The sequence below is a fragment of the Spea bombifrons genome, chromosome 1, assembly GCF_027358695.1.
Source record: "Spea bombifrons isolate aSpeBom1 chromosome 1, aSpeBom1.2.pri, whole genome shotgun sequence".
NCBI lineage: Eukaryota > Metazoa > Chordata > Amphibia > Anura > Pelobatidae > Spea > Spea bombifrons.
The window spans coordinates 6879895-6906712 of NC_071087.1; the positions used below are offsets into that span (position 1 = coordinate 6879895).

A 26818-nucleotide genomic window follows, 5' to 3' on the forward strand; every position below is an offset into this window, starting at 1 on the left:
TATCTCGGGGAGAGAGGACAGTGGCAGCGTATGTCGGGGAGGGAAGACAGTGGCAGCGTATCTCGGGGAGGGAGGACAGTGGCAGTATATCTCGGGGAGAGAGGACAGTGGCAGCGTATCTCGGGGAGGGAGGACAGTGGCAGCGTATGTCGGGGAGGGAAGACAGTGGCAGCGTATCTCGGGGAGGGAGGACAGTGACAGTATATCTCGGGGAGGGAAGACAGTGGCAGCGTATCTCGGGGAGGGAGGACAGTGGCAGTATATCTCGGGGGGGGGCAGAGTGGCAGCATGTTTTTTGGTGCTTTTTTAAAGAAAAAAAACTTTTTCTTTAAAAAAGCACCAAACTTTTAGGGTGCGGCCTATATCCGAGCCAATATGGTATGTCCCTGGAAGAGGGTGTTGTGCATCGGTGCGTGGTGCTTCCTAAATTAAATGTTGTCACGGCGCAAGCAAATTACCTAAAATCACACCTAAAGGGTTAACAAGTAGCTGCATATTGCCATAGACCCTTGATCTATATACAGGATATATAGGATCTGCTTGAGTCAAACCTGAACCCTGAATCTGGGAAACAGATCGTTATAACAGTGATCGTTATTATAAAACGTGTGACCGCAGAAACTAATTAATATGAACTAACGAGCGTGTCATGAAAAATCTAATTTGTACACCCGGAGAGTTTTTCTTAAGCCTCGCGTAACAAATTGCGCGATTAGAACGCGATGCTCGATTAGTGTAGCCGTCAATAAGCTTGCTGGAAAATAAGGGTATCCGGCAGCTCGGCACCAAGCGTGGTAAAGAAATAGTTAACGCTATTCCGACGGTACGTCTCTATTTTCCCACGTTTTTGTGCCGTAATGCTAAAGCGCGGCCTATAATTAAACTTTTACAAACTTTACGCAGAAATCAGATTTTTGGTTTCCAAAACTACCCAAAACGAAAGATTTCCTTGTTTTCCATGAAAACGGATAAATGACCCCAAACTTTAAAGAGTGTATATTTACTATATATCTAATAATATATATAATTATGCGGGGCAGCCAGTCCGGGCCTGCGTATGCTGTATATCGCTAATGTGTATAACTAGTCATTATTTTCTTTACCCCAGACATTTTTGGGGGTTTTTTGTTTGTTTTTCTTCATACAAATAATTGAAGCCCTTGCTATAAATTTCTCCCCTCCGGTATCGTCTTTCGGCGCTGACCCATGACTAGGGAAACGTACTACGGCACGCGTGCGCTGACCCGATTACAAGTGCCCGCGCCTGCTTGCCGGGAACCAGATGAGTAGCTGCCCTCGATGGAACACTCAAAGGGTTAAAAAGATTACTTTTCAATGGATCTTTGCCGTTCTAATGTATTTTAACTAAAGAGATTGTCCGTTTTGACAAAATGATTCGAGGATATCCGTTGTACGCGACATCTGCTCCAGTGTGACCGCTTGGAAAGCAAATCCTATCATCCTCAGCCACCGCCTGGGAGTTTTAGGCTTTAAGCCGCTGTGAAATTAGCATGTGGTGCTCCAAGTGCGTTCGGTTAATATAATTACATACTGGCTGGACGTGATGGGAGTTATAGCCTACAGTCAGCCACCAGTTTGCGGTTACGCTCATCAATGGCTGAGTGTTAAGGGAGTGTTACAGTCTATATGTAATATATATCTCTCAAGCTTTTTACTGGCTGGGTGTCCTGGGAGTTATAGTCCCCAATGGCTGAAACCAGGCGCTCTGCACAAGTGGGCAGACGGAGATGCTCAGCATGGGCCCAGGGCTCTTTCCTCCATCATTTTCTACCACCTGAGGTGCAGATGCTGGTCTCCATAGTAATGGTTATCGCTACTGCGTGTCTGCGCATGGTGGGGGGGGGTGACGTTCTATTTTCAGCTGCAGCTACATATATCCTGGCTGGAGCCGTGTGATATAACAGCACATGCACACGACACGTCGAGGGCACGGATTATTGCAGAGAACAGCGGGGCTGAGGTATTCGTCTCATGAGAGGTCATTGACCGTCACGTGAGGAGATGTAAATAACGATATCGGGTACTTGGCGGCATATTGGCATTCTTAAAAAAAAAAAAAAACTTATGTGAAGCTGCAGCTCTGCTGCTGATGCTCTCTGCCGAGGGCTGACGACATCTTGCCACGGATTCGCTGATGAAGGCAGCCAATCGTTGGAAGCAGGAGAGCATTTGCATTTGAAAGAGGGACCCACAAAAATAAAAGGGCAATGCAGCTACCATATGCATTAAATACACGTGATGGCGTATATATATAGAGAGAGAGATGTGATTATGCGCGGGCACACACACACACACATATATATATATAGAGAGAGCGAGAGCAATGATCATGCGCGGTTACGCACTAGTGATATTCGAGACCCTCTTTGATGGCAGGCTCTGGGCAAATGACCGTATTGTCTCCTGGCGGTGAATGCCATTCCGGGGTGGGTTAGCGCCAAAATCTTAATCATGGTGTGCTGGTTTTTGCCCCCCCAGACACGTCCACCCTATCTCCGCATACACTGCATCTAGGATCATAAAGCTTAGTTTATAGCTGGTGGAACCTGGACTGGTCTGGAGCGACGTGATATTCAATGATATGAAGTTTGCTAAATCAAAAAGGCAACCACTTAAAATCCAACATCCGGCCCGGAACATCCACTTTCCCAAATCAATGCTCCTCGGCAGATTATTTTTATGTGTTTTTTTTTTTTTATTCCAAAAGTAAACTCTATCAAGGACAGAGAGGTCGAGGAACACTAAAGGTAAGATGACATTTCTGGGGCACTGACTTGCTTTAAGCAAACTGCCCTGGTTTCATGTCTGGTTACGATCAGCTGTAAGGAAAACCTGCACGCAATGATAAATTAAGGAGATATTTGTGTCTTTAGAGAAAAAAATCCTACTTCTCCCACTTTTCATCTGTTAAACAAGCGATAATAAAGCATCATTATGGCTTCTTGTATTTGCTGGAATTATCATCATCTGTTAACAATGTAACCTAAATGCAATCAGGTCGAACTTCCTAGAACTCTTTAAAGTCATCAAACTGCCCCAAAAACCCTCACCGAGAATAGATGTTAAAGCAGATTTCATACACCGGTATATAAAGTTTCAAACATATTTCCTCTCTAAGGTGATGACCGACCATCAATAAGTCACCTTCTTATAAAACGTATATATATATTATCATTAAGAAAAAAGCCCTATTATAAAGATACCAATACATTACATATTTGGCAAATATAAAATAGGGATAATCCATTTCATAAAGCAATGATAAATTAGTGAAAACATTCATCCATTTAAGAAGCTGATAAACTAATACATGGAATTATTGGTAAATCAAGTTAATAATTGATAAATACATTAAATAATTCAATATTCATGAAATCAAGTTGATAAATGTATTAGTCCATTATTAACCATTAATGAGGCAACATGAATCTACTTGAAATGGAGCTCATTGTGCCTGTCGCTTCGGTTCTCTGTATCCTTCATGCTTGCACGCATCACGTGATGTATGTATGTATGCAGCACGGGGTCACACATCAAGCAGACTTCTGTTCCTCCTCGCCATCTCCCAGGTGCCACTGACCCTAGGCTGTCCCATGACACACACGCTCGTGACAACACCATACTCTGACATCCACACACTCATGCTAACACTACACACTAACACCATACACACGCTTACATGCTCACACCTTACAGTAATGCTACACACTAATACACACATTCTCACTCCATATGCTGACATAACGCACTCTCGCTAATCCCATACGGTAAAACACACCATATGGTCATACATGCTAACACCACACTTATACCCATGCACACACTATCCAATAACATACACTCACACACATACAGTGACTAACACTATACACAAATACAGTAAATCTAGCACTACGAGACAGTGGAACTATACATGAACACACTCTAACACTACAATATACACACACACACATACGCTGACATCACGGCACCCTCTTCAACGCGCCCCCGCAGCTGCATTTTTTATTGTTAATGCATGGAGTAGTACATTTTGCATGGACTTTAAAACATTTTAGTTACTGTCTCATTTATGCCGTCACTGACAATAATAAAACTAGGCAGCATGGGTACGTTAAATGGAAAAAAGAAGGCCTGGCACTTTAAGGCCAACCGCCTCTTAATAATGTATGTACTGCTGCCGGCTGAACCCCTTCACTTGCTCAAGCGTGCGGCCACATTTATTATTGCCGTGGCTGAGCATCAAAGGACCGGAACTGCTGTCTAAATGGCAATACATGTAAAAAATGTAACAATACAGTATACTGTATATAAATAAAATATGATGAAAGCTACATTCTGGAGGCCAGTTGTTGGCAAGTACAGGCTCAGAGCATAAAAACATATACAATGTACAGAATTAATTAATAACTTAGATAGCCACGCAGAAAATAACATGACCTATCTAGTATGCCCTTGTTGAGTTTTTAGTTCTTAATTGGTCAGACATTGGCCACCGGCTCAGACATTGGCCACCATCAATGGCATATCTACTGCGCCTAGGCCTAACCTCGGGTAGCATTGGCTTCTGCCCCCAACGCGCAGCCTTCTTGATATGACGTCATATCCCAGCGCTCCGTCTTTTAAGCACTGGGATATGACGTCATTGGGTAGAAGTCAACCATGGAGGACTCTGCACAGTCCTCCATAGTATTACGGGGTCAGTTGGGGGGGGTCAGTGGTCTCTCTTTAAACCAGCCAGCTGAACAGTAATGCTACAGGGAGCCTGATCACCGGAGAGGGCTATAAGCTCACTGTTGTACAGAAGCCTAGGCCAGAATACACCAATGGCCGCCGTACCACTGGGCTATTGACGTTCCTAGACGTCTACATATACCTTGGGGTATTTTCTTAAATGGCACTTTAATAAGGTTAACTACCCAAAATAGCAAACTATTCATCAGAAAAACACATTGTTAGATAGTTAGGAGGATTGTATAGTGCGCTCAGCCCACACACACATACACACACATACACACACATACACACACATACATACACATACACACACATACATACACACACATACACACACATACACACACATACACACACATACATACACATACACACACATACACACACATACACACACATACATACACATACACACACATGCATACACATACACACATATACATACACATGCTTTTGCAAGTATTACAAAGTTAGAATAACCGTCATTACACAAATTACAATAATAAGGTTGCTATGGAGAAACCCAGGTTTAACGTAATCTTTGAAACATTGCTGATGTATGAAGAATGATACGGTTGCAGGGTGCGTTAACCTCTTCCATGCGTCTCCTCTAGAAACGGTACGATTTGCATTCCGTGTATAGAGCTCTATAGAGGACTGGAGCAAGCGTGACACTCTTGAGCTTCCAAGACCACAAAGGAGTATGAGATGAAAGATGGCCGGGTAGTCCTCTGTATACAAACACTAAATATTAGTTATACAGCGTTCCATTAATACCAGCACTTTGAGGTAAGGGCATTAAAGCCCTGCATTGGGACCAATGTATGTTCAAAAGATCATATCTTGTGGAAGACTTGGGCACCGGCAGAAAGCTTGTTTTGGGGGGGGGGGAATTATCTTTGTATTCATTAAATAGTTCAGTCTCAGTCTTCTGTTCAGGCGAAATTCGTCCAACATTTTCGGTTTTGGAAATCCCATTTGTCCGTCGAGATTGCCAAGAAAACAAGAAATAAACGCATAGAAGAAGTAGAATTAAAATGGCGGCCGCGGCAATGAAGCAATTAATATTTTGCACACATTCATTTTTCGGCACGAAAACGCATTCGTACGAAAACAGCCGCGCAAGTCTATCCTGTAGCTGAACCCTGAAGTTTGATAGTAGCGCTGAAGTCCTTTTCTCCTTACGGTAAAGAGCAGAAGAGTCTGACCCCGCGACCACAGAGCCACCAAACGCCATTATTAATCATAAGGGAAAGGGGCCTTCTAATATTGGTCCCTAGCCTATGAGCCAAGTAAGCCATGGAACACGTAACCCTGTCCTGGGTGTCATGGACCACAGAAAATACAGCCATGTTGTAAAAGAGCCCAAAAACCAACATGGCTGTGGACCAAGTCAGGGTTCTTTGGAGTGGAAGCTAATTTGGAGTGTTCCATACAATGGTCGCTATAGAATAATATGACCCACCAGAAGAGATACTCATGAAAAAACACCCGTTATGTGCTAAATATTGGGGGGGGCCTGGCACCCATATATTTGTTGTATGATGTGTATATTATACATTATATATTTTGTACACGCTACGTGTAGTATTAGTCATTTATAACAAAAACATACATGATAAAAAAAAAAAAATCATATAACAGGAAGATTAAATTAAGTGCCTCTCTTATCCAAGTACTAAAATACATTCTTCTTCTCTTGACTATTAGTGCTGGATGGTTTGAGCTCTGGCCGTATTCTGTTGTCAAGGCAACCAGAACCCTATTTCTGACGGCAGCATCCTGTTCGACGCGAAAGTGTTCGGAGCCGCAGGATGTATCAAGATGATACAAGACACAAGACAGCGGGGCCTAGACGTGACACGATAGGAGTTATTTATAAAAAGATCCGTTCCGGTGCACGGTGGTAAAAATGTAGCTTTCTGCAGGAATATTGCATTGGCTGCCATGGTAACTGCACCATTCGTAACACATTCCACCAGAATTTTGTACACGTGAGGCCCCTATACTACACGTAAGAGCAAAAGTAATTTTTCTTTTAAAAAAAAGTTAAAATGAAAGTTCGGAATAGACATGATTTATAGTTTACAAACATGATCTTTAAAGGCAGACCTCAAGGGGTCAACCCAACAATTCAGCTGAATAAGCGTTTGTCAGGGGTGACCTAGATTTGTCTGCTAACTGGCGCTCCGCTTAAACGTGGTTTGTATTGCGATGTTTTCCCTTTAATCTATCTTCTGCTTTAATACTCTGCACCTTTTTGTGTGTAATGCAGTAAAGCAGTCACCATTATTCTCATTAATATTTCAGCAACGTGTTCCGGTTTCCCATAGAATCCCGTACTCAATGCCATTTATATATTTTTTTCTTATTTTATTATACATGTACGTTCGTTATGTGCATACGTTATATAATTATGAGTCACCGACCCATCTAGAATCTTGTTGTGGCTCACAATATGCTTTCGCCTCTTTAACTCACATTTCAATGGAATGTCTAACAATCTCTCCTTAATTAGCTCATCCACCCTACCTACTTAATTGCATAAGTCCTTAAAAACATCAATCAGAAATGCTAGACAACATGTGTTGGTAGCAGTTCCACAAGTAGTGACATCATGTGACCAAAAGTAGTTTATGGCCACCATATGTTACGGATGCTTTGGATTCATGTGGACCTCCTGGTGTAGCTGGACACCTACATTCATGATCATGCTCCATTTTTTGAACTGCTGATTAGGGGCGTCACTAGAAACCACGGGGCCCTGGTGCGAGAAATTGGCCTGGGCCCCCCCAACATCAACAGTCTGTGCCATCGTTGCCCCACAAAACTGGTCTGTGTCTTCTTTGCCCTTACCCCCCCCTTCCAACATACAACCTATTTAAACACACTTACACAAATTACTCATACTCACAAACACACAATCCATCTCACCCCACTTACACAATTACACATCCATGCTCTCACACAGAAAAAACACAATTACACATCCATGCTCTCACACAGAAAAAACACAATTACACATCCATGCTCATACACACACACGCACAAGTACACACTCATGCTCTCACACACACAAGTACACATCCAGTGTACAAGCAGCCTCGGTTTCACCGCGGGGTCATGTGACCCCGATACGTTCTTGTCTCCCCCTGATGGTTGAAGATAGTTTAGAAGGGCCCTTCCTACCTGGACCGGTGCGGTCCAAGTCGGAAGGGCCCTTTCTAAACTATGTTCAACCGGCATGGGGAGACATGAAGAAGGGGTCGCACCAGGCCCCCTAGGGGGTCCCTGTAGCTACGCCAGTGGTCTTGACTCACGATGATATAAATATCAAATTTGAGAACCATTCGGCCAATCTAGTCTGCCCATTTTTCCAGATGGAACCAGAATTCCTGTTAGATGGAATCTGAGCAAGCTGGACAACATAGGAGTTGTCTCCTCTCCAGTACAAGTCTTTGTAAACTTAATAGACACAACTTGTGAATATAAGATCCAAATTCTCCACCCCACTAAAATATTAAACTTTATTAGCTGAATGGTATGAAGTAATTCGTGGTTGATAATAACATAGAGCCAGTCCTGTCTGCGCAGGGAGCTTTGAAGGGCCAAATAATGTGACAGCTGACACATTTTCCGAGGATAATACAGAACAGAAGCACATCCTTGCATACTCTAGCGTACATTTTCACTTCTGTTTCCCAGCCCCTGTGTTAAATATTCCACGTTGTCTTAAGTCATTAGAGTAAAACCACTTGAAATGATAAATCCCGTTTGTCAGGAGTAACGCCGGGGGACAGGCGGGTGCGGATTTATATTAGCAACAAAAATAAAATAAAATCAATGCTTTACCCAGTTTTCATTTTTAGGCTTAATGATAATTCACATGGGAAGATCTCAAAAACAAAATGGCGACACATAGGCCAATCCATACAAATGTTTATTTTATGTTTCATTATATTTTTTCAGGAAACTGTATACAGTATTTCTGTAAACTATTAAAAAAATGCATTTTGAAAAAAATGTTGATTATTGATAATTTAATGGTTTATCATAATTATTTATGCTCTTTATCAATTCATTTTCGCTTTAGGTTTTATGTTTAAAAGTAAGGTTTTATGTTTTGGTAATTTCGTTTTTTTTTTTAATCAGGGAAGCCGAGATCTGTGGCAAATCCAGCAAATTTCATGTCCCGAGGCACTCTCTCTCAGCCCCCCCTCCTTATTAAGGGTGCCTGAACCAATCAGCAACAATCAGTAACTTAACAACAGAGGAGAGATAACTTAATGGGGGAGACAAATAATCAGGAAGTTCCTGAGAACAGGAAGTTAAGATGGCCGCTCGCACAGTGAACACATACAGTGTTTTTTTGAACATAAATCACTTTTTTCAATCTGTAAAATCCATTACACATCATTATTATTTGGCGTGTAGAATAACAAACCGTCTTTGACGCCACTTACTGATTCCTTTACAATATAAATATATTCTTCCACAAGAAAATTAGTTTATTTATCCGGTTACATGGCCACAAGGGCAGATGATTCACGACTTCACCGCAATCTTATTACTAATCCGGAAAGAACAGCTGGGAATCATCACAAAATTACAAGACAACACGCTGCTCTCAATACTGTATTTTAAACAAAGCTTTTTACGGTGGAGAAGGAGAGGTGACATCATAAGTCACCTTGGCAACCCCACAATGTCTAATGTTAATGGAAACCAGTATGGTGTCTCGATTAAACCAAAATGGAAACGCATGCTTACCCAAATCCTGGGTGCGTAACATCTCACACTAACATCACACACACTCATAAATATTGGAGGGCAGTAAAAAAAAAAAAAAAAGCGTGATGATGTCACACATTGGGTCGATTCAACATAATAGTTGCGTTGGACAGATTTCTTTTAAATATTTATTTTTGTTGTTCACAGGCATCACACCTTACTTTTTTCGCTACTTAAATGTTGGTAACTCCGTAGGATTAGCATTTTTCTTTTTTTTTTTTGAAAATATGTGTTAAGATGATTACTGGACGCTGCAAAGTCAATCTATTCTTTAACCCAGCGGCACTTCATAACCACAGCTTTAAATTCCGACGGGAGCAAATCCACCTATCCATGCTGGTGAACCTAGAAGCGGGGGGGGGGTGAAATTGGCACCATAAACACTCTCATTATGATCCATTCTAGATAATTATGCATTAAAGACTATGATTTCAAGATTTTTTTTTTTTTTATATAAAAGATAAAATATATTCAGGCACTGGTAAATGCCCATTTTCTCTTAAGAGATAAATGTTACATGGGACAAAAATATTTATGTATTTTTATTAATTTATTAAACCCCTTTTTATTAATTATTATAATAATAGCAACAACATTTTAGAAAAATGCAGTTCAATTAATTGAGATTAAAGTCCGAGTCATATACATGTGGTAGATTTACTTAATGTAGGGAAATGAAAGATAGAGTGCTTAAAATACATATTAACATAGAAATTTAGGTTGGAAAAATGCACAAGTCCATCAAGTTCAACCCAACTGTTGATCCAGAAGAAGGCGAACAAAAACCCACATACATTTGTATTATGAGGTTGTTGGCTCCTCATCAGTCTGGTTGCAGCTTGCTGTCCAGGGGTTAATGGGGAGGAGGTTTAATTGCACCTCCCCCAACACATTAATAAAGTTTTGGTAGCCGTATAAACTGCTTTGTGTGCCCACTATGTAGGAGGTGAGAGTCGGTTCTCACCCTATTGAGAGTGTGCCTTGACGTGGCGGGTGAGCTTAATTATGCTTTGGCCAATTCATATAACCAAAACCTCTCATTTATATTATTTTTATATATTTGTTGCCAACTTTATTAGGGTAAGAAGCGCAGACAGTTTTTGTTTTTTGTGAACAAAAACCCACATTGATGGGATTTCCAATTGTGCATCAAAAAAGTGGAAACATTTCTGAACTTTCATATTCTAAATACATAGACATTAATATGAAGTTGGTCCCCCCCTTTGCAGCTATAACAGCTAACACTCTTCTGGGAAGGCTTTCCACAAGATTTTGAAGTATTTCTGTGGGAAGTCAGGGCTCCGTGCGGCCGGTCAAGTTTTTCCACCCCAAACTCATCCAACCGTGGAGCTTGCTTTGTGCGCTGAGGCGCAGCCATGCTGGAATAGAAAAGTGTCTTCCCCAAACTGTTACCACAAAGCCTAGCATTGTCCAACATGTCTTGGTATGCTGAAGAGGACATCTGTGTCTTTCTTGTACACAGAACCGCTTATCTCATACCAATTCAATAACATACCCGAATATTTTCACTAACCGTAACAGCACAAACTATAGGAACTTGTTCCATACCCAAGGCAGATGCAAGATCTTTTAGGAAAACCTGTATAGAGTAGACACAAAGACCCCTGTGAACAGATCTAGATAGGTCACCAAAATAGGTCACCAAAAGAGAGATGGCATCATTAAAATATTGCTTCAAGAGAAAGTAAAACACAAGAGAACACAGAGCTTCCAAACACATCCGAGAGAAAAAGACTGAAGAAAGAAAACTTCGTTCTTGACAGTTTGTGGTAGACTAGAAACCAGCGCAGGAACCTTTTATGTTCTTCAAACAACTTTGGTGTCCATCATTGCTACACCATACTTGGGACCCACAAGGAGGTCCACTACCAAAATCCTGTGTCCATCTAACTCAGACTCCACCAAAGCCGATGCCCACAATGATTTCTTAAGATGAATCATAAGTCCTAGCTGGTTTTTGGGGAAAAACGAGGGGAAATCAAGGAAGAAGCGAATGAATGAATGAGTAAGCACGCCATAGCGAAATGCGTCAAGCAATTGTTCTTGTTTTGCTGTGGCGCGCTCTGCTCCATGTGGATGGGAATTAAACGATAACAATCATTGGATTCCGTAGCTTTTTTTCCTTTTTTGTTGTTTTTGCTGGTTAAAATCAACCACAGTTACTCGGATACGGCGAGTTTAAAAGTATTTTATCCACCTCCCCGTGTTACAAAACCTCCCCGTCACCCCTTGATGCTGATTCTGACTGCTGGAACACTTACTGTCTGCCTTACAAACGCGATCACACGTGAAGCCGAGGGTTTAAAAAGAATATTTTAAACGCAGGTTCATTAAAAGTTCACATTCTGGCGTATAGCAGCTGTGAGTGACAGATCATTCACACATAAAAGACAATTTCAGCCCATTAAACTAGACCAAAGGGAAGATCACCGCGAGCCCGAGTGTTTCTCTACGAGCGCTGTAGGTTTCCAAAGGCATAATTGGACAGAGGAGTCTATATATAACATATAGCGAGAAGAAGTCAAAAGTGCACAAAATTATTTGGAGGCATTAACCCCTTAATGACAAAGCCCGTACATGTACGGGCTCAAAATGCATTGTTTTCAATGGGTTTAGGGACCACCCATTGTCCTTAAGGGGTTAATATATTGTCGAGTGCGGATGTTAGATGGATCTTCAAACTTTTTTAGTTCTTATAGTGTCATGGAAATTGCATTTCATTGGGTTGGAGATTTTTCTAGGGCATTTCTCACTGTTATGGGAAAAGTACCAATTTACAATAAAGTGGTAATTATAGAATTCTGTTCCATAAGACTCTATACCTTCATTAGTAGGGTGATAATTATAGAATAGCATAACAGCCTAACAGTTATTCTCTTAAGGCGGCAGTTAAGCGTTTTCACCTAAGAAAACAATTAAGTAAATCTGACCAGTAAAAATGATCAAAGCGACGGTCCGACAACCTAAAATACACGGCCAGCCAGCAGTATGTCAAGAAGATAACGTTCTCCTGGCATCCGCCAAACCCAGAGAAGCGTCAGCCATCACTCCACAGAACACGTTTCCCCTGCTCCAGAGTTACACCACTCGATCCAACGCTCGGCATTGTACTTGGTGAAGTGAGGCTCGGCTGCAGCTGGTCAGCCAAGGAAACCCATTCCACCTGTGGTAATGGGTCTGATTGAAACTCCTGAATTCAATAATCAAGAGGTTTGTCCAAATACTTTTGTCCATATGGTGTATTATTCATAAGCCCACTCCATCACTATCATTCTTATTTATCATGCTTGCTGTAGGGGGACACTAAAAAAAAGCCAAGAGAAGTAGTCTCCAGTATATTGTGAAGACGAAAGAATGAAGATTTCATAATGCCTAGCAGGGCCCGGACTGAAGATAACGAGGCAGCTCTGACACTTTAAGGTCAGCGGCTGTTTAACAATGTAAGCTGAGGGCTGGTGATGACAGGCTGCACAATACGTTTTTATGCTCACGTAGTGTACGGCCAGGCACATTGGGGGGGGGGAATTTTTAACTCAGGAACACAATTTGATGCGTGGTGCCCACATTCACTCTCATTCACTCACACTCATTCTTGTTCACTCTGTCTCTCACGTTCTCTAAATGTTTCCTTACCTTCTCTGCCGAACACTCCCCCAATCGGGAGAGAGGATGTCACCAAAAGCGCTGTCATTTTGCCCTAAGGTGAACCTCCACCTTTTTTGGTAACGTCCTCTCTCCCGATAAAGAGGATTGGAGGAAGAGAGAAGATGAAAGAGAGAAGGTAGAGGATGAAGAAGATGTGGAAGTGGTCAGCCGAAAAGGTAGGGAAACATTTGGAGAGCCTGAGAGAGAGTGTGAATGAGATAGTGTGACAGAGTGTGAGTGAATGGGTCCACAAATTTTGGACAAATCAGAACTTTTTGCTTGGTTCTCGTCCGTTCACTGGGGGTCTGGCCTTGTTTTCATGGCTTTGTACAAATCGCCACAAGTCTGTAACTCGTACAAATCCGAATGAACAAGAATGAACAAGTCTACCGTGTGGTGCATATCAGATTTGGTAAGCAATCTCCCACATAAAATTATACATTATACAGGGCCAGCTCAGCCCTTCCTTCATGAATCTAGAAAGTTGAAGTGTTCAACTCACCTGCAGACCTCATTATTGAACGTTGAACAGACCCCCAAAGTGAGTTTAATCAAAATAATTTGTAGATAAAGATCACGTACAGTAAGTAGCCATCGAGGGGTTACAAATGATGTCTTCTGGACTTGGTTTTCTCTCATCGATATTTTTTAGCAGAAGGAAGCCAGAGTCAGTTTGATTAATAATTAATTGCAAAACATTCCAAAGATTGTGTGAACATTTTCTGCACCGTTTGCTATATTTTTGTGATTTTTGATCTATACGCAACATCAGAAAAAAGCCATTTCTCATTTCTGATGACTCGGTAAGCGAATAGATACATTGATGTCACCCAAGGGGAATGAACAGGCCAAACCTAAAAGTACCCCAAAATACCCCAGACAGAGTACTTTGCTTTTCTCAGACCGATGCTGAACCAAACCCTTCTTCGGCTGAACAGCTGACACTTTTTTTTTTTCTCTTAGTGCTTGTAAAGTGAGCAACGCATTTTGTTTTAAGGGAGAATTCCGAGCTTGCAAACTGCTTTCCATCCAGCAATCTGCTACGGAATGCTTGCAATCTGTTAGTTTATCCTTGGAATGATGAGCACATAGAGTCGTATCTTGGCTGGGCGCTGCCCTATGCCAGCCGCCTCCTGCCACTTACCTCGGCGGGTGATGTCAAACACAGCAACAGAATATGATGTCATATCCTGATGCGATTAGGTTTGCCACCCATCCCAGTAAGAGTTAAGTCTTGAGTCTCGGGCTTATTTCTTTATGTCCCAAAAACCACTTGGTTCGTGGCATTCTATGTCAGACAGAGGCTTCACTCCGGGTAAGTGAGTTCCATGAGGGTGTGAGTGTCTGGGTGTGTTAGTGTAAGTGTCTGTGTTAGTATGTGTGTGAGAGTCTCTTTGTGTTAGCGTCACTGGGTGTTTTCGCATTTCTGGCTATGTTAGTGTGTGAGTTGTTGGGTTTGTGTATGTGTGTTAGTGTGATTGGGTATGTTAGATGGATGTGTGAGTGTGTCTGTGTTAGTGTGAGTGTCAGGGTATGTTAGTGTCTGTGCATTAGTGTGAGTGTCAGTGTCTGTGTTAATGTCTGGGTGTGTGTGTGGTAGTGTCTGTTTCTCCTCCCAAATTTGTCCACTGCCTCACTCTCTTCCCTTCTCACCTTAGCTCCTTTTTTCATTTTTGTCTCTCTTCTGTCCAGGGCCGGCCCTACAATGGAGCCGACTGGAGCAATTGCCCCAGGTGGCACTTTAGAAGCATTTTTTTTTTTGAAGTGGAGGAGAGAGAGGGGCGCCGAGTGGTTTTCGCTTACCCGCTCGGCGCCTCTCTATCTCCTCTGCGAGCCCTCTAGCTCGGTCTCGGTGCCGGCTTGTAATGCTGAGCGCCGGAAGTGATGTCAATTTCCGGCGCTCAGCATTACAAGCAGGCACCGTGGCAGAGCAGGGAGACTCACCGCAGGACTGTTTAAAGGTAAGTACCGGGGGGAGGGGGGGTAGATAATGGCGTCGGCGAAGTTTTAAATGCCGCCCCCCCCCACCGGCGTCGGAAGGGGGCACCATTTTAAACTTCGCCCCAGGCAGCATTAAGTCTTGGGCCGGCCCTGCTTCTGTCTCCTTTCATTCATCCCTTCCTCTTTCCCTTCTCCGTTTCATTTTCCATTCTCTCATTTCTTTCATCTATTTTTCTTTTCTCTTTTAATCTTCTCTTTTCTATCGTCTCCCTCTCTCTTAACACACACGCCTTTAATTTCTTTCTTTTCTGTCTCCTTTCTCTCTGATGACCAAAATAAGAAAAAAAAAGATTGCCCAGGAAATAGGTCAGTAAAAGATGGCAGCCCTAGACACGATGCATGTGCTGCACAGAGTAAGGTCACTATTTGGAGCAGTTGTAAGGGGGATGACCAAGGGGGCAGTTGGGCATTAGGTTTTGAGAATACACCATTGCATACAGAGCTACTATATATACATATATACAAGATGGGGGCCACTGCTGCCCACTGGCCGAGGTCACGCTATCACCATACACTAACACACATGCACACAATGTGAGCTTCCATGCTCCTACCGTGGGGTCATGTAATGCCGCTTCACGTGGCTCTGCTAAGCTCCTCGGTTGCCGGTGAGGTCTTCCTGCTACACCCACCCGTGATGACTGGATCCTTTTTCTGTCCCCTGGACTTGATGTTGCCGGCCCTCGCTCTGGGCTCCTGGTAGCTTGGCCTTCCATAATGTTTGAGAAGGAATGGTGGAGAACAGATGAAGGGCTCTCCTTTCTATCCCTCCTGTGCAGTGGTGGAGGTCTTATGTAACCAAAAGGGGGGAATGGCCTATGGGCCCCACACCTCCCCTGACCATTTCAGGGTGTGAAGGGGCATCAGTAGTCTTTGTAAATAGGATACCAAGAAGGTTAATTCAGCGTCATTCAGATTGATGTCCATTTACAAATGGAGGAGCAGGTGAGTGGTATGTACAGAACTAAAGACATCCCCATGAGCTGCAGCTCTCCGTGGAGAGTATCACCTGATGGCGCTTCCAATGACTCCCATGGAGGAGACTCAATGCCAGCTTCCATAAACAGAATACCTGAGACTGACGTGACCTGGGCTGACCCTGGTGTGTTAACCCAGACGCCCCAGTATGCAGAGGAGGAACACATATGTGGGGAGGAACACGTATGTAGAGGAAGAACATATATGTAGAGGAGGAACGCATATGTTGGGGAGGAACACATATGTAGAGGAGGAACACATATGTTGGGGAGGAACGCATATGTTGGGGAGGAACACGTATATAGAGGAGGAACGCAAATGTGGAGGAACACATGTGGAGGAGGAACATGTATGTAGAGGAGGAACACATATGTAGAAGAGGAACACTGCCATAGGGGCAGTTTCACCCCTCCCCCGCTTTGTATTTGCGCATCAATGGCTTTTACGTTTTGGAAAATATCAGACAGAATTAGAGGATTTTGTTGCCTCCACCGCTTACTATCCGCCCCGGAAATACCCACCCCGCTTCCAGGACCCCCACATCTTCCCAAGAGGTTCCGCAGCAGCCCGCAGTTACACTGTGCATGGAGCCATTTTTCCAGTTCGGTGAGTTAACCCTTTCATGGGGTTAAGCGGTGACCTGGAAATCCACTGGTTAATAATCTGTTAACTCTTTCAAGGTTAGGAAAGAAAAAAAAGCTACATTGTTTCCATGCATGCTGGACCGGCAGACACATTAGTGATGTCCGGATCATGAACGAATCGTTCATTTGATCCGGTTCTTTTTAGTGATCCGGATGAGTCGGTTCACTAGACTGAACGATTCGTTTGTAGCGGTTCAGTCTGTGAATCATCATGCAGCTGTAACCTGATCCTAGAGCTGTGAGTCATCTGCAGAGCACTCTGGGGTCAGGTTACAGCTCATTAATTCTCATAGGAACGATGACTCATAGAGTCAGAGAGTCGTTCAAAGAGTCGAATGAACCGAAGAGTCGAATGAACCGAAGAGTCGAATGAACCGAAGAGTCGAATGAACCGAAGAGTCGAATGAACCGAAGAGTCGAATGATTCGAATCTTACAGGGATCCGGATCTTACAAGGATCCGAATCTTACAGAGATTCGAATCATTCAGAGAATATTACTGATATCATACTTTTATAAATAAATACATTAATAATGTTCACACTGCCCCCAGGATTTAGATTCCCCTGAGTTTGCCCCCCTTTACCTATTACTGCACCTACAGTTAACTTTATTAAATTAATTAAATTAACCCTCAGTCATCAGCGTAAAATTAACCCTTATACCCCATCAACCATAACTGCCCCTGAAATTAACCGTAAAGATCCCATTAACCATAACGGCCCCTGAAATTAACCCTAAAGACCCCATTAACCATAACGGCCCCTGAAATTAACCCTAAATACTCCATTAACCATAACTACCCCTAAATTAATTGCATGTACTCCAGATAAATTACCTAATAAATTGGTATGGTTGATGGGGTCTTTAGTGTTAATTTGGGGGCAGTTATGCTTAATGGGGTGTTTAAGGATAATTTAGGGGCAGTTATGCTTAATGGGGTCTTTAGTGTTAATTTGGGGGCAGTTATGCTTAATGGGGTGTTTAGGGTTAATTTGGGGGCAGTTATGCTTAATGGGGTGTTTAGGGTTAATTTGGGGGCAGTTATGCTTAACGGGGTGTTTAGGGTTAATTTAGGGGCAGTTATGCTTAATGGGGTGTTTAGGGTTAATTTGGGGCAGTTATGCTTAATAGGGTGTTAAGGGTTAATTTTAGGGGCAGTCATGGTTGATGGTGTGTTAAGGGTTAATTTTAGGGCAGTCATGGTTGATGGGGTGTTTCGGGTTAATTTAATGGTGCAGTTGCAGGTAAAGGGGAATGTAAATCCTGGGGGCAGTGATTATTAATGTATTTATTTATAACAGTATGGTGACATTCTCTTAATGATTAGAATGCCAATGAAGGCAGAGAGTCGTTCAAAGATCCGGATCTTACAATGATCCGGATCTTACAATGATCCGGATCTTACAGTGATCCGGATCACTGTAAGATTCGGATCCCTGTAAGATCCGAATCTTTGAACGACTCTCTGCCTTCATTGACATCACTGGAGGCAGGGGGGAGGATTCATAATAAAAGGGGCGGGGCCAATCGTTAGTGTGCCTGCACGGAGTTACTGGAAAACAGTAACTCCGTGCAGACACACTGAGTGATCCGAAGATCCGGATCATGAATCGGATCATTTCAGTGAACGAATCGAAATGATCCGATTCACTTTAATGATCCGAACTTCCCATCACTAAGACACATGTGTAAAGGGGGGGGGGCTCTCGGGTTTGTGGTGTCCCAGATGGGAGGGGGGGTGAAGATGTGGGGGCGGATCCAGTGATGCCAGTTTGGGCAGGAATGTGGGAGGAGTCGCGGTGACTGACTGGTGCCCTCCGGGGCCACTTCTGGGAGGGTATTAAGCCGGTGCCAGCAGCACACACCCCCCTCCGCTCTCCAGCTGAAGCCCAGGGAAGTGATGGAGGGGGCTGCCAGGTGAGGAGCACAGGCCGGGTAGTCTATACATGTCCCGCCACCAGGCATACAGCTGCCGGGGGGTCCGCTGAGGATGCACGGTGGATTTGCACGCAGAGCTCGCAGCCCTTCTCTCTGCGCCGGGGACTTTATCTCCTGGTAGCCCGGTGACCTCATGATCTGCTCTCTAACCCCAGGATGCCAGCTCGAAAGCCAAGGATAGAGCGGTAAGTGGGGCGTTTATCTGCGGGCCGGTTCGGGGGGCGGACGGAGACACCGAGCAGCCTTACTGCACTGCAGCAAACGCGCTGCATCTCCCCGCCATGATGTCATCGACGGGTGGCTGCCGCTGCCTCAGCGAGTGAGGAGGGGGGGGGGGGTCATGCAGCTCGGGCTGACCGAGGCTGATGGGAGTTGCGGCTCAGAGACCTCTTGTTTGTACACAGCAGAGTCTCACAGCCCTCTGGCATTGGGCTGGGTGCTGCTGGCTGGCGGTGATGGGAGTTGAGGGCCGGCCAGGGCCAGAGGGGGCAATCTATGGCATGCTGGATGTCGATATATATATCGGTCAGACCCGATCCCTTAAACCCGTTAACCCTTTAAACGCCAGTGGGCGTGTAACACCTTCTGACGCCTCCTCTGTATCGGTGGCATTATCTCAAAGCACCTGCCTGGGGATCTTAGGTGTTGTTGGTTGGGTGTTCTCTATAATATTATATATACATTGGCTTTTATTACCCCAGACCTCCCTGTCGCCCCATACATAGGGCATTTAGCCAGCCAGATCCATGTTCCTCACCTGCAGGTCTTGTATGTTATAGTACATGCCAACTGTCCTGTATCTCGCTTAAATAGGCATAGATCACCCCCTCCTGTTGTGTGGTGTCTGGCCAGCTATCAGAGGAAAGATGGGCCACAGCCCCTGGAAAGCCAGGTTTCTCTGGAAATAGCCTATTTTAATAATTATTCGGATTTACTGCTTTCACACACATAAAAATGCTTCTCCTTATCAGGCTCTATTTTTTCTCGGAATTTCACCAAAATGACCCAATGACCAAATACCCACATGAGCAGCAGTGAGTCCCTGTCTGCAGGGGTCTATTGGAAGCAAGTCTGGCTTCTGATAGACTGCAACTCCCAGCAGGCTCTGCCAGCACGGCGACCGAGTGCATGATGTTGTTTATCTTCCGCTGAAGAATTTAGGTGAAATTTCCTTGCTGCCCTGACCAGAATCGTATTATTGTAAGGGGCAATGAACAGTATTTAACCATTTATATGCCATAGACTGTGTGACTATATTGCCAGGGACCGCCAACCACTCTGATTGCCGAATAATTTGAATTAAAAATGCATACATTTGTCGTGTATAAAAAAATAATAATGGATTTAAATGGGTTTTTTTATATGCTGCTGTGTATTGCTCGTGTGGTCTTTACTGCCTCTTCCTGATTGGCTGCTGATTTTTGTTATTTTTTTGTGTGCGTTTTAAGTTTTTGTCATTTATGTCATGACCGGCATGTAAATCAGGACACTGGTGCTAAGGTCCCCAGTTCTAGGGCAGGCACCAAATGAAATTGGTGCCCGAATGACTATTTAAAGGATCTTGGTATTTAAAGAGTTAAAAAAGACGGCTCGGCAGACTTGTTATGTGTCCATTAACAATGCTGGATGATCAGCGTGGAACATGCGTGTTTATCTCAGCCCTTGTTTGGTTTAACGCATCATAACATCATCATCATCATCACCATGCAGGAGAGTAAATTATGATGACATCATGCTTAGTAGTTTCCTGGGTGATTTTGGTTGTTTTTGGTCTACACCTGGCTCCCAGACCTCCGCGTCGGTCTCCTGGTGGGCTGACAGCGTGACCTGAATTTGTCTCCTATCATTATCCCTTGATGCCATGACAATACGCTCAGAGAGATTAACACCGCATCGTTCGGTGCCTTAGATACAGCTGCAGGTAACCAGGGCCTGCTACAACTACTCCCTGCTGGCTAATTAATGTGCTTTGCATTGGGTTACAGTATAGATTATAGAAATATAGCATATATACGTCTTAATTTCTGGTTTCATCGCGTCAAAATAACCTTTTAAAAAGCCTTTCCAGTTTCTATGGCAGGGGCCAACCACGAGTGCCTCCCTTTGGGTCACATGACAATTAAGTGTTCCCAGCAAAAATGGACGCTCCAGTGACCCAAGCAGCACCCTGGACACTGAATGCATATTACAGTTCTTTGTATTTTTTTAACATGTAAAAAAAAAAATCTACCTTAAGGAGAAGCTGCAGCTTCATTTTCCCCCTCCATGTTCCACCCTGCACCGTTAAAATTATTGCTGCCCTCTGTGATGTATTGTTATACATGTTCCAGAGCACAGTAAGGATGAAATCCCTTCTTGAGAACAGATAACTCCAATCAGAATATCTTCACCTCCTAAAAAAATCGTCGTTTACAGGAGGATTTTTGTTTACACTGGTATTTTTGTTTACACACAGATTTTTGTTTACACTGGTATTTTTGTTTACACAGATTTTTGTTTACATGAAGATTTTTGTTTACACGAAGATTTTTGTTTACACGAAGATTTTTGTTTACACGAGGAAACTGTTAGAACCACTTGGTTGCCACCATTAGCAGGTCACTACACTAAAATCTTTGTGACAGGCTATGAACGGGTTAATAGTTGCAAAGTCTCCATGCAGCAAATTTCATTGGCTTATATACATCTAGGCTTAATTTTTTTTTAATTCATACATAATAAGTTAATAAGATCTTGCCCTGGATTTGGCAAACTAAAAAAAAAGATTGCCCTTGGAAGAAACATTCTAAGACTCTCCTGTACATTCTGTACATAGAATGGATTCTCTATTAACCCCTTAAGGACAATGGGCGGTCCCTAAACCCATTGAAAACAATGCATTTTGAGCCCGTACATGTACGAGCTTTGTCATTAAGGGGTTAAAGAGCGCTACGGAATTTGATGGCGCTATATAAAACAATAAATAATAATAATAATAATAAAGGTATATTTCTATGAATACATTTACCGGGGGAGAAAAGTAACATTTGGCTCGGTCTGGTTTGACAAGCCAGCTCAAGCGTCTCTCCGTGAGGGTTCTGGTCCTGTTGGGCCTTCTTATTTTGTTATCCTTACGAATAAGGAGGATATCTAGACCGTAAATCATTTTAGATTTTATTATGTGGATGTTTGAACTAAAAAAAACCCATAACGTGTCGCCAGTAGGGTGTAATCTGCCTCTACCCAGAAGGAGCTGCTAACTTGACATAGAACCGATGACTCTAAAAAGTAACTCGTTTAATAAGGTTTTGCCTAAACACCTTTTCTAGAGCGTTATCCATTCATCACCAATGCCTGTAACCAACTCTGGTGGTGGGCCCATCCAGGAAATAAGTACTCTATACTCCAGAAGCCCAGATAAGAACTAAAAAGATCCACCAACCCTGTTCATGGGTTTTCTAAAACCATTTGGTTCCATCTTGTTTTGTCTTAGACCTTAATGCCTATCCTGAAGAATCTTAAATGGCTTTACTTGGCCTTCACCGCCTCAGCTCCAAGGCATTATATCTTTTTTTTTTTTGTAAACCGCCCCCCCTCATTAAGATGACTTTTCCGTTGAAGTATATCTGTGATTCTGTGAAAAGGATACTGGTCTGTGATGGACTGCGGTTTGTAATTCAGCATGATGATCCATGAAAGTCCTCTTTTCCTCCTTGAGGTTGTCTTCAGGTACTTGAGGCTTCCGGGATTTTCTGTGCTTGTTGGTGTGCAATGGGCCAACGGGAAAGCAAACTTGTGGTAGAAGGTAGCCGGGGTCGGTACAGTGGACTGGAGATCTGGATGGGTCAGGACATTGTTCTAGGTCAAGACGCGGTCTCCAGGTAGCAGAACATGGAGCGCATTGCTGGAGATCGAGATGTGGTCAGTAGGCGGTCAGGTTTGACCACCAAGATTAGGTCTGGAGATCGGGACGTCATAAGAGTACAGTGGCTGTAGATAGATTGTGGTGTCTGTCTGAAGGTCACGGTGGGGTTTACCAATGTTAGGATAGGCAGAGGTTAGCGCGAGGAAATGAGACGGCAAGAAATGGGCACCCAGCTCTCAAAAGTGGACTCTTTAAACCAGGCACCAGAAATGGGTACATTTAAATAGGGAAGGAGTGCAGACGCAGTCCCTTATTTTGCCCCAGCTGCATTATATTATGACAACGGCGGTTACTACACTCCACCCTCTACGTGTTTTGAAACCCTATATAAATACTTCAAAGAAGTTAGCTCTCCAAGTGGCACGTTATCTCCTGCAGGGTACAGAAGCCATACACCCACCTATCAACCCACTCCGGCAGTCAGCTCAACTGAACACTCAGTCCTACCGAGCGACGTGACTCAGTGTGCCGTGAAAACGACACACACATCCACACACACACACAACAGCGCTAACGACAATTAGCTGATACAACTGCTTGCACTGCGCCCAGAGCCTACACTGCGTTCACCATCTCGGCTGCTACTTGTGAAGATCCAGCCGGGCTCAGGGCTGCAACATGGGAGAAGGATGACAGTTCTGTATAACGCTGTAACGAGAAGCCAGCAGGGAGGACCGAGGGGGCCTTGTGACGGCTAATTGGAAGGGGGTCTGCAGAGGTAAGGAGGGGGGCCTGACTCTGGGCTAAGTGGGGTAAATACGGCTGGTGCGGTTCATCCTAAAAAGCATCATCATCTTGTGCAAGATACAGGAGATTGGACATGCCTTTTTTTCTATCTCATATATTTTATCTATGTCATATATATTCTATCTATCTATCTATCTATCTATCTATTATATATATATTTTTCTATCATATGTATGATAGATGGATAGATACAATATATATGATAGATAAAATATATATTCTATCTATCTTGCTATCTACTATATATTTTATCTATTATATATATTTTATCTATCATATATATTGTATCTATCTATTATATATTTTATCTATCTATCGATCTCTCTATATTTTATCTATCTATTATATATATATATATATATATTATCTATCAATCAAATATTTTATCTATCTATCTATTAGATATATATTATCTATCTATCTATCTATCTATCTATCTATCTATCAGATATATATTATCTATCTATCTATCTATCTATCTATCAGATATATATTATCTATCTATCTATCTATCAGATATATATTATCTATCTATCTATCTATCTATCTATCTATCTATCTATCTATCTATCTATCTATCTATCTATCTATCCTCTCTATACCCTGCTGTCTCTCTAGCACCATATATCTGTGAGTGTGAAATATAAGAAATGTATCTAATGATGTAGACGGGGAGTATATAACCAAAGAAATGCCAGAATGTTACATAAGATTCCATATAGCATGTGTAATATGATGCGTGACGTCGGCCTCACTTTATTAACCCCTTATTGAGCAACACCATCTGATGTACCTCAGGCTGGTTTGGAAGTGCGGGGATTAACCGCAGAGCGTGCGGAGAAATTACCCCAGTAGCTGTGACATAACACCGTGTTTTTAATGTCGGCTGTCACGTTGGGTTTCTGAGACGTGTTTACGTCTGTTAATCGGCGATTAATGTTCCGTTATACGGACATCAGCAGCGACATCAAGTTCCGAGCACCAGAATCATCTCGCAGAGCAGATGCGTCGTATGGTAACTGAGATGCATAGTAGATTGCAAGCTCTTCACTACAGTTTTTACATGCATCTCGGAATTATATTATTATATTATATTTAGATGGTATTTTATATTAGATTGGTACAATATATCAGTTTTACACCCCCCCCGCCAATAACCTAATTAGATAACCCCTTAAGTGCCAGTGACTCAATACAAATGATACAAATAAAGCAAACAGTTTTTTTCGATTTGTCGTCTTGTATACATTCTGATAGCTTGTGCCACGAGATGCCGTGTGATGCACAGGATTTCTGATCATCAGTAGTTTATCTTACTAGATAAAATCCTTTAGACACCGCTGATCTGTTGCTCTTAGCCTCGGGGTAAGGGTTAAAGGTACGGTAGGCATTAGTAATCTCACTAACAGGTCTTATTGTAACGATGGACGTCTTGTACTGAACGTCGCCGCCGTGTAGACTTGCGGAATGGAGAAAATGGACTATTAGCGGCAGAAAAAAAAGGAACTGTGATTAAAAGAGCTAAGTTTAACTCTTTGGATAGTTTAACTCTTTGCTGCCCCGAGCAGAAGTTTCAGAGGCTAACACAGGGATGAATTCTAAGCCCGCATGGGATAGGCGTCTCTAAGACGAGACCAAGGACTTGTTAACGTTTGGGTCTTTACAGAAGGAAAAATGGGCAGTCTATAAGGGCCGAATGGTTCTTATCTTACATTATGATATACTGATTTTGGTTATTAGCTGTAATGCGCTGGTTATGCTTCGTTTAATAAATGAGAATTTAGTTATTCTAAAAGTATTGTAGGTGTGTTAGGTCTCCCGTGGCTCAGCTCTAGTGGTTTTGGGGGTTCTGTAATTCCTGGGCCACGGGTGCTGAGGAGCCAGACAGACTTGCTCCTCCGTAGCCTCATAGTATGATCATAGTATGATCGTATGATCTCAGTAGACCTGGGAAACTCTCCGTGTTTCGTCAGGGGACTCCGGGTGAAATGGCGCGTCTCCGGGTCACGGGAGAGGCGTTGCAGCGCGCTCCACTCATGGGAGAAAAGAGGGGCACAGGGATTTGGGTCCAAAGGTCGTGACGTGTCAGCAAATGCTGTGGGCAGGGGTCTGTTGAGACCACCGAGTACCTACACAGAAAGCGCGCCCATTGATTCCAATAGGACCACCTTCCTGCCGCTGACTATCTGCTTCTTGCAGCAAATCAGTGGTGTGGAAGATCAGAACAGCTGCTCTGCAGCTTCTCTCTAAGAAAAAGTAACTGTATGTATGTATATGTATGTACATATATGTTAAAGTATGCGTGTGCATATTTAAATGCTCCTCTTCCAGTGGTGAGAGAGCAAATTTGGTAAAGATTATACCTTTACTGGCTAACAGAAGTATAATAGATTGCAAGCTTCTGAGATCTGGGACTCTTCTTCAGGCATATTATATATTATTATATATATTATTATACATCAGTTAGCCAATAAAGGTCATCATTTTAACCACATTTGTTCTCTCTCTTTCTACGGTCAACACGGGACAACCCCATACCTTATTATTATATAATATTACTATATATTATATTACTATTATATTACTATTATATTACTATATATTATATTACTATTATATTACTATTATATTACTATGTATTTATATACTATGTATTATTATTGGTTAAATTGCGCACACTTTGTTGTGGTGACAGCTTTCATATCTAGGTCGGTAGCATCTTTGGTTTTCTGTTTTTGTATTAATAAGTAACATATTGTTCACCATGTTTCGCAATGTTACCAGACCAGAAGCTGGTCCTCCCCGAGATCGGTAATTAGAGTTTTATTTCGCAGCAGAGCTCTGTTGCAGCCCTTGGAGATTTCTCTGCGGGTATGCGGGTGATCGCAGAGAGACGAAACATTTCACTTCACCACCGTAACCACGTGTTAGAACGGCCATCGTGATGAGTTCCTGCAAGAAAAACTGACCTGGCCCTGCAGAATGAATAAGTAATTCAGTGAATCTCACTAGTTCACGCATGCATTTTCATACCTCCCTTGTTATCTTAAGAGGGTCACGATTTATAGTCCTGCTGTCCCACCAAACCGCCCCGCTATTACAAATTGGGAAGTGGGGATTTTAGGAGATTGAGGAGATTCTCTGGTAGCTGTGACAATGATACTGATAATTATGGAACTTCCCCTTTTAGGCTAATTGTTGTGATAACATTGTTTTGGCATTAGTGTGCCTTTATCCCAGGGCTCGACAAACCCGGGTGCCATGTCGACTAGAAACCATTTCCCTGTAGGGTGGCCATCTTTAATCCGGCACCCAACTCTTTCCTGCGGGTCTGTGGTGTAGTGTGTGCCGTTAGGCTCCCAGCGGGGTAACCTAATGGACGGCATGTGCCT

General features: G+C 43.0%; 1 protein-coding gene across 1 annotated transcript in view; it reads left to right on the forward strand.

The window, feature by feature from the left end:
• The first annotated feature begins 18841 nt into the window (after positions 1–18841).
• LZTS3 (leucine zipper tumor suppressor family member 3) overlaps positions 18842–26818 on the forward strand; it is a 30395-nt gene continuing 22418 nt past the window's right edge. The window contains exon 1 of the mRNA XM_053458118.1: positions 18842–18960. The gene's annotated coding sequence lies outside the window, so the exon portion shown is untranslated. The remainder of the gene's footprint in view (positions 18961–26818) is intronic.